Raw genomic sequence first — 13,021 nt, 5'->3', positions numbered from 1 at the left:
CATTTCCCAGGATTCGAAGGATTGCCAGAACATTGTTTTAAAGGACTGTCCCGCACAAGACATTGTTACATTCCCTCCCTTGTTAGAGAAAACTCCGCAACAGGAGTATAAGTTAAAGCTCAGGTCTAATAAGTCAGCCAGTTTGATTGTATAAGTCCTCCCCTAGGTGAAACGGTTAGACTGTTTCTGACATGTATAAAATAGACCCCCATAGTGAGAGAGTCAGTCAAAGCTCAATCAAATGTATCGTTTTTCTGAGTTTCGTATTATTCATCAGCATAATGATTTCCTGCACCAGCTATGCTTTCTATCTGTGTTTTTCAGTTCCTCATGTAAATATGTCTGCTCATGCTACAGTAGAGCACACGTTTAGTGATCTGCCTCCTCACGAATATGCATACCGCCTCGCTATGCGTAATAACACATTTATCCGTATGTTACATTATTCACACCAGACCAGCAATGCCACTAATTGTTGGGTGTGTGGTCGACTCCCCCCTTTCCAGACACCGAAGGGAGTTCTGCCACTCTTTCCTTATCCATTCTCACACAATGGTTCGTGTGGAGCATGGTCCACGTTAACGTCATCCTCAACAGATATGTCTTTTCTTAACAGTACATGTTTCCCAGACAAGCAAGGTTTCCCCCACAGAACAGGTTTAGATTTAGAAAATGAAGTATATAATTTAGGAAATTATTCGTCGAATTTCATGGTTCTGAATGTTCAGTCTGATACTACTCCAGACTCACCCGCTATTTCAGTACTACCAGTCAAAGGCGAATTATGTGTCCGTAGTTATGGTTCTGTACATATAGGTCATAGTGAATGTACTACTGTTATCCAGTATAGTGACAGTGGGAAATCTATTTTCAAAGCTTCACGTCATTCTTATTTTGTTTGTGGTCAAACTGCATATGTCCGTCTGCCCCTCGATTGGGAGGGAACCTGTTACATTGCTTTCCTACTGCCACCTGTTTTTTTAGCCCCACCTGACTATCATAGGAATTCTTTCTTAGTACACACTAGACACAAGAGAAATCTCCCGATTGTCGATTATACTGAAACTGCCGCAGAGCAATTCATTGATATAGATAAAGGTGTTTTCCCTTATTTAGGTACAGTTGTAAATAGTAAGCTTATTCGTAGGTTAACAAGAACCCTTGAAGCAGTAGTAGATGAGACTGCCTCCGCTCTAGGTAACTTAACTGAAGAGCAATCCTTTATGAGAATTGTCGTTTTACAGAATCGTCTCGTCCTTGACGTCATACTGGCCGATAGGGGCGGGGCCTGTAGAATTCTCGGATCCAGTTGTTGTATTTTCATTCCAAATAACGCGCCGTCTGTTTATTCAGCTATAACCAGACTCCATAAAATTGCCCATCTGTTACACCAAGATCCAGGCACCTGGACATGGTCCGGTTGGTTCTGGAATATAATTTCCGCATGGGGATGGAAAGTCCTGTCCTTCTTAGGTATTGCAGTAGCGATCATATTTAGCTGCTGCCTCTGTATACAATGTGGCCCTGCGATTTGCAGCATGTGTGCTACCTCTTGTATTCCTAGTCCCAAGCCCCGTTCTAAATCTCGTTCCAAGACAATTCGAGACGAGCAAATGGTACTGTATGAAATGATAGACGGTATCATGAATATGGATGTTTCCTGATGGAAACGTAGTGACAAGGAGGGAATGTGGAAAAGTAAATTTTGCCATGTTCTGTGTCCCTACGCCTCATCCATCATATGTTATGTGTGCATGATCAATATGCATATGTTATTCCCCATTTCTGATTAAAGACGCAATTACAGTTGTGTCCACCTCTAGTATGTTAGTTTCCAGTCCTCGTGAATACTACGAATATCAGGCCTATGTAAATAATGTTGCCACGTTTCTCAGTGTGCACGTTATTCCATTATAAAGTCTCCGTTTCTAGGCCTCAAAAGGGCCCGGACCACAGATTCAGCTCCTGTTTTCTGAAAGCCTCGCTGAGGAGCGATACAGCCCCCACCTGTATCCTCGACCCTTCACTTACTTCCTGCCTTGCAGTGCCCGGTGCACCCCGGCTCTGCCTCTGAGTCTGCCAAAAGTATGTTATAGTTCCAGCTATCAGTTCAGTCCTCCTCCTTTGCATTCCTAAGCTACTGAACTGCATCAATAGTTTCCGTCATTGTCTAGCCTTCTCGTCTCCATGTTAGAGAAATACTGTATTTAATGGTCATTTAATATTCTTCACGCACTACATGTAGAATAATGCATGGTCCAGTCTTAGAATCAAGTTAGCTTTTCCCCTCATGACTTCTAGTTTATATCAACGTGTTCCCTAAACATTAGATACCAGATAGGGTTTAGGTACATGTCGCTCCGACCCTCCAGACTCTAGTCTCTGCTCCTAGCCCAGAGTTCGTAGCCCCCAGCTTCTCCTAGTAACACGTCATTGCTAGTTTCCGCGCACCATTAGGTTAGAGGTCCCGGCTCCTTAGGTAGCCCCCTCCTATGTGTCCGCCCATTCAGGACATATTCTGTTACGTTTTTGCATCACATGTCTAAGTAAACTCCCAGTTACACCCCTTATTTCTGTTATCTCTCGCGACTGCTACGCGTCACGCCTTCTACTCCACCTACTGTTACGCCTACTGCAATGTAATGCTATGTGTTTGCGCTATGTATATAAGTCAATGTTTTGTTATTGAATGTTAGCGCGCTCATCCCAGACCAAGCCCCGGCAGCTGCTGGGCCTCTTTTCCCCTACTGGGCCCCAGTTGTCCTACTGGGCCCTGTCATTCTGTTCCTATGCAGGTTGTCCTGATCCTGTCCTTATGCTGTAATAAACCTGCAGAAACTCCTACTACCTCGAATCTTGACTCTTATTCATTGAGCTATCTGTTATGCTATAAGTCTAGTCAAAAATAGGGTATTATTTATTTATTTACCACAAAAGGACCATGATGCATGAATAGGTTCCTGCTCTAGAGTTAGCGCGAAGAGGATAGCTGAGTGGTCTGATAAATGCTGATGTAAGTACTTTAAATTTTTAATATGGTCTTTTAGAGAGAGGCTAAACAAGGCATAATCAATTCGTGATTTGTGCTTATACTTATAATTATGGAAGGAGACTCCCATGGTTTTCCCGGCTCTTTGCCTCCAAAGATCATTTAGCCCCAGGTTTGACATGCAGCTCCGGAGCGTCTCCCTCATGTTGTTTCGCACTACAGCTCTGGAGCTGGGAGATTTATCCAATTTTGGATCTAACACTAGATTAAAATCTCCCATCCATAATATGGGGTCCGAGCTGGTAATCAGATGGTTCTGCAATATGTTTAGATAAGAAGAGTCATCCTGATTAGGGCCGTAATAACTAACAAGAGTAAAACATCTTGAGTCTAGTTTAACATTAGCTATCAGCCATCTCCGGCTCTCATCCGTTTTCCAGTCCATGATCTGAGCCCTTGCTCCCTTTTTGAAAATGATGGCAGTCCCACGAATATTGGCGTTGTGGTCTGTGCTTATAAATTTATCCACCCATTTCAATTTTTTAATTACGTCTGTAATCTCCTGTTTGTTTAGGTGTGTCTCCTGGATCGCCATGATCTGCGCGGGTGAGTCTCTAAGGTACTGCATGATTTTATGTCTTCTAGCCCTTACTCGCAGACCATTGACGTTCCAGGATATAAATCTAATATCTATCATTTAATTTTACTATCCAACTGCTCTACTGCTGTCCTGCTGGTTGTCTGCCTGTCATCTCCTGTTTTAACCAAACATTTACTTTGTCACACCCTTGGATCAATGTTTTTTAAGAGTTTAAAACTTAGCATTTGAGGATTTTTATTTTTTTGTGCTTTTCCCCCCTCCCACCCCTGGAAACCCCCCCCCCCCCGACTTAATCTGGCTAGATGTCTTGCCAGTTTTTCGTCCCCCGACGTGCTCCTGTGTGGTGCCCTCGTTATCTCATTTATCAATCCATATACTCAATGTTATGTAGGTGATGAGAATTTAATTCTGCTTTATGTTAAATATGTTATTGTTGTTAATCTCCCTTGGATAAATAGAAAAAAAAAAAGTGCTGAGTGATGAGGGATAGGTTGTGAAAAGAATTGGACATGATCGGGTCTTCTTATCAAAGATGACTTAAGAGAGAAGAGAGAGGGAGATCCAATAATGGGATTTTAAAAAAAAAAAAATCCCTTTTACCCTTTCTTTTTTTTCCCTTTCCATTTTTCCTTCATTTTTCTTTGACAGTTAGCTTTCTTTTTTTTTTCCCTTCCTTCCCACTATTTTTTTTTCCCACTTTTTTTTCCCTTTTTTACCTATCGAATGCTCATTTGCTTCTCCCTTTTTATAGTGAGGTATTTTTTTTTCTTTTTTTTTCTTTCTTTCCTTTCCATCCTTTGATTAATATTTTATTTGTTTTATTATATTTTCTTTGAGCAAAATTTACCCTATTTTATATATTTGTTTCCCCTATCCCTTTCCTTTTCTTTGCTTCCCCCTTTTTTTTTTTTGCTCTTCTGTTTAATCGCGGATCATGAGTTCTTTCTTTCATTAACTGGACCTCCTATCCTTTATATGTTTTCCCTATATTTATTTGTATATATATATATTTTTTTTTCCCTCCCTTTCTTCCTTTCCCTTTCCTTCTCCTTTCCTCCCCCTTTTCTTCCCTTTTCTTTTTCTTTTTCCCTTTTTTCTTGCTAGCTACTGCTAGTTTTCAGGGGTTTTTTACAGATTCACTGATGGAGATTAGTAGCTCATCCGCCTCGAGAGGAGACTTGATGTTGTACATACTGTTATTGAACATTATCCTTAGGAAGGCAGGGAATCACATCTGTACGGTAGCCCCCAGTCCTCTAAACTTCTCCATCCGCTGACCGAGCTCCCATTGCCTGTCCAATGTAGTTTTGGATAGGTCCGATCTAACTTCGAAGGGGAAGTCTGAAGTCTTCAGGGTCTTGATTTTAAGTGCTAGGTTCAGTATCTTCTCCTTCAATGTATATGTTAGGAAGTTTACCAGAATCTTTCTAGGTTTGGCTCTGTTAGGGTTGAGACGGAAGGGGTCGCGGTGTATCCTCTGTATATCAGACTCCAGTTCTGACACAGATTCCTCCAAATTGAGGGAGTCCTTAAGTATGGTTGCCACAAAGTTCTTGATATCCCCTCCTTCTTTCCCCTCCGGAATTTTTAGCAACCTCAGGTTATTTCTTCTTGAGAAATTTTCAAGGGACTCTACCCTTTCTTTAACTGCCTCTCCCTCCTTCCGTAGAGTCAAAATCTTAGTTTCTGCGTGATCTAGTTTTGCTTTGAGCTCGCCAACAGTACTCTCTAGGCTCCTAGTTCTCAGAAAAAGCCCGTCTACTTTGGTCTCCAGATTCTCACACATAGTTCAAATCTCGGACTGGTTTTGTCTTGATTCCTCAAAGCCTTTTTTTGACTCCTCGAATCCGTTCCTAATCTCCTTCCTCATACTCAGAAGTATATGTTGAAGGGTGTCATCACCATCATCTTCTTCATTCCCCCCTGAGCATAGATCTGGGACTTTGGCTATGCTCCCTGTCTCACCTGGGTTGACGACTGGGCGGTCCGCTGGGGGCGTCATATTTGTAGCCTGCTTTGCTAGATCCCCCATCTTTGCGCCCTCTGCCTGCTCCGCTGTTCCCGTTGCCTCCCCTACTGTCTCCCCGAGGCTACTAAGTACAGCAGTTGAGTCAGAAACTTCAACTGAGGTGTGTGTGTTTTGCATATTAAACAGTCCTTGAGGTTCTTGAGATTCTTGATATATGTTAAGAACCTGAGGCAGGACCTTGAAGTAGGACTTTAATGAGGGTGTAATCCGGGAGGCTTTGATGTTCTTGGCGTTGCCCTTATTCTGACTCTCCTTATGGGGTAGTTCCTTCGGGCTAGTGTACAGTGGCTGATGTCTCTTGCCTCTCCTCGGTGCTCTTAGGGCCGGAGATTGTGTTGATTCAGTCTTGTAACAGTACGCAGATGTGTGTTTTTTCACATGGCCTTTACTGCAGGCTTTCACCTACAGCATCCAAATCATCGGGTCTCCCATCCCTTCCCTGCACCGTGATTTCAGCACTGAGTTTCTTCTCATAAAACCATTATCCTAGGCTTCCCAGCTACTCATACCAATGACAGTGTGAAGTTTCCATTCTCCATGTCACTAACACCAAGGTTTGCATCTTACAATGACAACTGTACGAGCTTGACATCACCTCCCTGTATTACCATCCTTGAGATTCCCCATCTTCTCACTAACATCATAACCGCGCATATTCACCTCTAAAAGTAACACCAGCATCGACCACCTCTTCTCATGTCAATGGCGCCACTGCCAAGCTTCCCATCCCCTGACAGTGACAGCAGTACTGAGCTTTCCATCACATAACAGCGGTACCATCCTTGAGATTCACATCTTGTAACACCAACATCCTAACTAAGCTTATCAACATCTACAAGTAACACTAGTATTGACCACTCTTCTCATCCCAACGCCACCAGTGCCAAGCATCCCATCATCTGACAGTGGCACAACAGTATGTGCAAAAGGGTCTAGTCACACGTGTGTGCAAATGCGAATGTCTATAGACATGTGAGTATGTGCATTTCTGGTTGTGAGTGTGTGTGTGTGACACGGTGTGTGGCTGTGGATTGAAAGGTGGAGTTTCTCTTCTCTGTCATATGTTTGCCGTCTTACAAAGTCACCAGTACTGAGCTTCTTGTACCCTCACAATGAAACCGCTGTTGAGATTCCAATCCGCTCCAACATCATAATCCAACTTTTCATCCCCTAAAAATAATACCAGCACCGAGCATTCCATCTCATCTCTACACCACCAGCGCCGAGCTTCTCATCCCATCTCTATACCACCGGTGCCAAGCTACCTATCCAATGAAAGTGACACCAGTGCCGAGCTTCCCATCCCCTAACAGTGACACTAGTGCCAAGCTTCCCAATCCCTGACAGTGACACCAATGCCAAGCTTCCCATCCCCTAACAGTGACACTGGTGCAGAGCTTCCCAATCCCTGACAGTGACATCAGTGCCGAGCTTCCCAACCCCTGCTGGTTGACACCAACTCAGAGCTTACCAGCACAACTGCGACACCAGTGCTGAGCTTTTTACCAATGACACACCATTGCTGAGTTTTCCATCCTGTGATAGTGACATTAGTACTGGGCTTCCCATTACCTGACAGTGACACCAGTGCTGAGCGTCCCATTGCCTCAAAGTGATATGACCTGCAAGATTCAGATATACTCCCAGTACGACACATAACCAGCACAGCTGTATGGTAATTCTATAGGCTGAGACTGATGTCCCCTCACAGATATCAGGTGAGATTGCACCCAGACTTTTATTCTGGTTGAATGCATTGAGAATGAAAGAAACAGGGATGATTGTAAAAAATGTTGCAAATATCATAATTACTTAATAATGTGTCAAGTATATTTAAAAAAAACTTATATAGTTTCACAGATTACTGATGTCAATAATATTTCTTTGTTAGGTATTTAATATCCGTTTAGATGCTATACTACGTATTTGATTTAAATATATTTGTAAATAATATTGTTTTTACATTCTTTTATGTAATAATAGTTAAAATATTCATTTCAGTTTTTAATATTGTTAGTTCCATTGTTATATTTTTTTCAATCAATCTTTGACATTTAAAATGTTTTATTTACTTTTAAGCTAAATTGCAATTTTATAATGAAGCAGATTTTGGGGTTTATAAGGGATTAGGTTGGACAGTAAAGTAAATCATAAACAATTACATTTTATTGGTAATTAAGTGTGTAATGTAAATTCATTTTGTATGTCTTAATTATTATGCAAATTGTGTAAATGGTTTTACAAACTAAATATTTATAGAATACATGTAGGTTTATTTTGTATTTTTATTGTATATTAAAATGTTTATATTTTTGCTATTTTTAGTAGAGTAGGATTGGGATTGTAGGGGAATAGGGTGGTACTTTTATTACAGTAATTTTTTTTATTGTGAATACATTTTTGATTGTCAAGTAAGTGTTTAATAAGTAATTAGTAGTACATATTTATTTTCATTTTTACTTATAACAGTTTTAATTATTTAATTGTTTAATTAATTAATTGTTAAATGTTTAAATTGTGATTATATTTAAATAATTGAAATTTGAATAGTTGATTGTTTTTAGGGGTTGATGTTAAATATGTTACTGTTAAATCACTTTAAATGCATTTTTGGTTTACTGCATTTAAGAGTTCATTTTTTTCCAAATTAAAATTATTGTTTTTTAAGGTATTATGAAAGTTAACATTTTCAAGGTTTACTGTTTCAGTGTAGTTAGGAAAGAAAGTTCTATTTTAGTTGTTTTTTTCAGGTTTTACTTATTTTTGTGGGTGGGAAACGTATGTTAAATTTTGTATTTAAGATAAGATTTCACATTTTTTATCTGGTATTTATTTATACGTTTTTTTACAAAAAATATTTGGAGGTATAATTCTATTTGTAGTTCCTTCAAAGTCTAACATTTTCCTTACTATTATCTAGTTTGTTGTAGGGTAGTAAATCTTACTCCCTCTGGAGTCCAACACATTCCCTCCTGTTTCTTTGACTGGAGTAGGAATAGTAAATGTAACCCCTCTCAAGTACAACGCTTTTAAATGTAAATGTAAATGTAAATGTAAATGTAGTTGAGCTTATATAGCGCACAGCTACCCGCAGTGGATGTCCCGGCGCTTGCTTAGGGAACCCTTCCTGGTATTCCCCTGTGAGATAGCAGGGTATCCACAAGGTGAAAGTCAGGCATCCCGCCGCGAGGGGCCGTTGTGGAGATTAAGCAAGCTATTTACTATTGTTGCTTAGATTGTAGTAGGAATAGTAAATCTAAACCCTTCGGAAGTCAACAATTTCACAACAGCTGCTTAAATTGGAGTGCTTTTTAGTGAATTTCCAAGTGTTTTTTAATTCAGTCAGATATTATTACTATACCTAACTATTACAACACTGTAATCTTGGTTTTTCAGTGAATTTCTCTGATTCTTTTTTAATGTAAAATAAGATTTTAGTACCACTCTGCGCCAACCACGAGCCACCATGTCCAAAGTGGGAATGGCCACATGCCAGGCCCTGGGCCAAACCCCCGCTGGTGCCTAAACCCCCTGCTACAATGCACGTGGGCAGTTGGGCACAGGATGTGGTGCCCAAACATATGTGGGTGCACATGGCTAAATATAAGGGGTGTCATCTTAAGTAAGGCAGAACTACTGACTTTGTGAGAGGGTCAGAACACCAAAATAAAAAGGAGGCTATTGGCTTTATGAAGGGGTAAGGATATCAAGGTATACAGAGCATATGTATTTTCTTTGACAAAAGATGGCCAATATTTATCATGAAATGTATATTACATTGTTTCACACAGTTTAATGCTCAATAAAAGAAATTCTCATTAAAAAATATTAGGAAAGCTTTCTGAAACAGAATATAAACATGTCTTTAAGTCTCAACATTTTTCAATCCACAAAGTGCAGCCATAGAACCAACCACCAGAGGGCTTTGCACTGTAGCTGAAGAGCTTTGAGTTCCAGCTAGCAGTTCTAACAAATATGGTAAGCTCTCCCCAGCTGTCCCACCGGCTCCCCTTCCAACAGTCATTCTCGGTGCTGGCTGAACTACAATTAATGGAGTGGGGCTTGCAGCCCGCACTGTGAGCATTTACAACATTAGGAACCCCAAACCCTGGGGATGTATGCATTTTGAAGGGGAGGGGGCATGCAATCCTCTCCTCAAGCTTTTGCTGCCCATGTCAATCCAACAGCCAGAGGCATTTTCATTTTTAATGGAGGAGGCACACGTCTCCCTTACCTGAGACTTAACTGGCCTCAGTGACCTTATACCCTGGGACCATATTCCCTTTTAAGGGGATTGGGCGTTCCGCCCACATCACTGAGCCTTTACAGGCCCCACCACCGAGGCCTAATTTGGGTGCCCCTGTGCAACCACAATTCAAAACATGGGGGCAGTCGGCCCGCCTTCTACCCTCTTGCGCCCATCCTGAGTACATTGGGAGCCATATTTCACCCTCCATGGCATAAGCATTTTTTACTTTGCTCCTGTTGAAATTGGTCAATCTCTGTTTCCCTGCCCGAAAGAGCACGGACTGGGAAAGATGTTTTGCACCGATATGGCTGGAGAATGTGTGCAGCTCTGGCCTGATGGGAGTACACATTTCTTAACCTGCTTGTGCTTTTGTGGCCAAGAAAACTGTGTCCGGGAGCGAACTCCACAGAAAACAACAAGGGAGCTGACCTGTGGGATGGGGGCCCAGTGGTCTTTGGAGGCATGGGGAGGGTAGGCCAAGCGCCCCCTCCCCTTTTTAAGAATAGCGTTCTTGGAGGATGGGGCCAAAGGGCCTTACGGGGCTTGGGAGGGATGCTGCATGCTCCCTTCTCCATTTAATTGTCGATTTTTCAGGCTGTGTGTCTCTTACCATTTAATTTAATGTCAACCTGGGGGAGGTAATGGGGACCCCGGGCCTCCTGGAGGCTTGGATAGGGACCCCTCCCCTAAATATAGAAATGGGCCGCCTGAACCGTGGCCCACCTAGGATGGTAGGAGGTGATTTAAAAGGAGTGTAAATGAAAAATAAAGACTGAACCCATTCTTTTAAATCAGGGGTGCTGACAATTAAGTGCAAGTGCTGAGCACCGGAAACCACCGGCTCAAATTAAACACTGGTTGCAAGGTAGATCGACCCTGGGGTTCAAGCACCAAATTGATTCAATTCTCGCACTATACATTTGTGCAGTGGAGGTTTCACCATTTCTGTCAAGAGTGTTGGGGTATGATTTTATAGTGGACTACAATCTAACTATTTTATATAAGTACTTATCTTTAAATAATTTATGCTTTACATCACACTGAAATATGTAATTAAGAACTAAATGGTGCAAAGTAGTACTGGTTTGTAGAGTAACTCGAATAGCAGTATGGTGGTACGTACCAGAGGTTCATTTGGGTGTAAAACAGAATCCGGCTCCTGTGCTGTAATATCCAGGTATCTTGCTTAGTAAAACTCTCAAATAAATACAGAAGTAAATAAATAAATATGAAAAGTAAATTGATCCGTAGGTTTGCATGGAAGATGGATTGTGCACTTCAAAAGTGTAGATTTATGGAACAAAGTGGTGTATTATTTACCCTCTTGTAGCTTTCCTCTAGTTGTCTAGACTGTCAAATGGATGCCATCAGTGGAACACAACCCAATTGTTGATGGTATAAGATCTGCCCCTGCCCCACCACCACCCACCAGCCTTGCATCAAACTCTGGTAACTTTCTGGAGCTATTAAGAAAATGAAATGATGAGATGCATTGTTTGGTTGCGACTTTAAGCACAAGGTGGGGCTATGGAATACAGATACTGAGAGCCAAACTAATTGACATCAGCAGTGACTTTGAAGAAAGTTAAGAAAAGCTGCCTGAAATATCAGCTTTATCTAATTGTTTCCCGTGAGTTCAATGCACAGCACTGAATTAGCTATTGTAGAATGCCACCTGTGCCTTCAAAGATGTCATGCCTTCTTACAGAGCTCATATACACAGTTCATGTCATCCTGTTCTCTCTGTGTAGTCTCCCTCTGTCTATGTACAAGTGCTAGGCCTCTCCAGCAGTGCCAAAAATAAACCCCCTTATACCCCTCTTGGTTGTTGTTCACTCCAACAAATCACCACTTCAATTGCTGTTGTTATTCAGTAAGTAACTGGACTCACCAGAGTTCTTCACTAGCACAGCAAAGGGTTAGTGAATGGAAGAGATACAGTCCCAGCCCTACCTCCCAGTCTTCAGTCTGGATCCATCCAGCCACCTCCAGTCCATCATGACGTCACTGTACCTCAAGCCGATCCATGTGTACAATGACTTCTTCGCGCGGTCTCAACCAAATCCTAGATGCAAAGAAGCAATAGAGAGATGTCTTCAGTGGCCCCTGTTTTCCTTCTTGTGTATGTCTTTGATACTTACATCTCCAGTGTATATTTATAGTTGTTTGTGTATAGGCTGCCTCCCAAAAGTCTTAATGAGACCACCATATTATCAAAGCAAGCACTTTTAAGGGTCTCACTACCATTCTTATTCCCACCTCATTTATATGAGCACAGACTCTACCCAGTATTGTTTGAGTTTTTAATATATCCCTACAGGTTCCCCCTCTGTCTCCTGGGGCCACTTTGTGTGGTTTTTAATCATTTATAATCCTAGAGAGGCTGATATTGGATATAGGGTTCAAGTTCTCATTAGGGATCTGAGTTTAAAGTTAGACGTATACAAGATCACTAATGCTCTGACGTCACAAAATTCTCCTTTTCAACATATCCCTCTGAGTCACACTGCTCTACTATTCACCCCTCTCTCTGACTCTCACTGTTTCGGATGTTGATTGATGTTGATAAAAAGGGTGGTTGACAAGCGCGGTAGAGCAGAAATGATTTTATTTGACCTCTCTACAGCCTTTGATATGGTTCACCACACACTTCTCATCAAACACCTCCAATCGTTTGGTTTTAGGAATGCTGCACTAACACTGTTGAGTTTGTTCCTTAATGATAGACAACAACTCAATGGGAGACGCAAGTTCCAGGCCTTTCTCTTTCCCCTGTGGGGTGCCCCAGAGGACCGCTCTTAGCCAAACACTTTTTAACGTGTATGTCACTACCCTTGTTAATCTCATTCTCAGTTAAGGTCTGGCGGTATTATCCTATGCCGATGATACGCAAAAAGTGGTGTATATTTCATCGGACGTGAAAAAGAAGGCAAGTATTTTCTGTAGTTGTAAGTCTCATGTTGCAAGCTGGATTCAACAAAACTGTCTCAATCTGATCAATAAGAATGAGGGGCTCAGTGGCTGAATGGATCTTCATGAGCCTGTTTCTGGATACTCAGGCAGCAGAACAGCAGTACCGAAGCAGACAGACAGAAGCACATAGGGCCACTGAGCCCCTCATTCTTATTGATCCTAAAGTAACGAAGAAGGAGA

The 13,021-nt window shown here is 41.6% G+C and overlaps 1 pseudogene across 1 annotated transcript in view; it reads right to left on the bottom strand.

The window, feature by feature from the left end:
• The window catches only part of LOC144826938 (killer cell lectin-like receptor subfamily F member 1), a 42,208-nt pseudogene that overhangs the window by 14,631 nt on the left and 14,556 nt on the right, over positions 1-13,021 (bottom strand). The window contains exon 5 of the transcript XR_013609977.1: positions 11,822-11,933. The product of XR_013609977.1 is annotated as a killer cell lectin-like receptor subfamily F member 1 (transcript). The remainder of the gene's footprint in view (positions 1-11,821; positions 11,934-13,021) is intronic.

Source organism: Lissotriton helveticus, chromosome 4_1, assembly GCF_964261635.1.
Source record: "Lissotriton helveticus chromosome 4_1, aLisHel1.1, whole genome shotgun sequence".
Taxonomy (NCBI): domain Eukaryota; kingdom Metazoa; phylum Chordata; class Amphibia; order Caudata; family Salamandridae; genus Lissotriton; species Lissotriton helveticus.
This window is presented reverse-complemented; position numbering and strand designations above follow the sequence as displayed.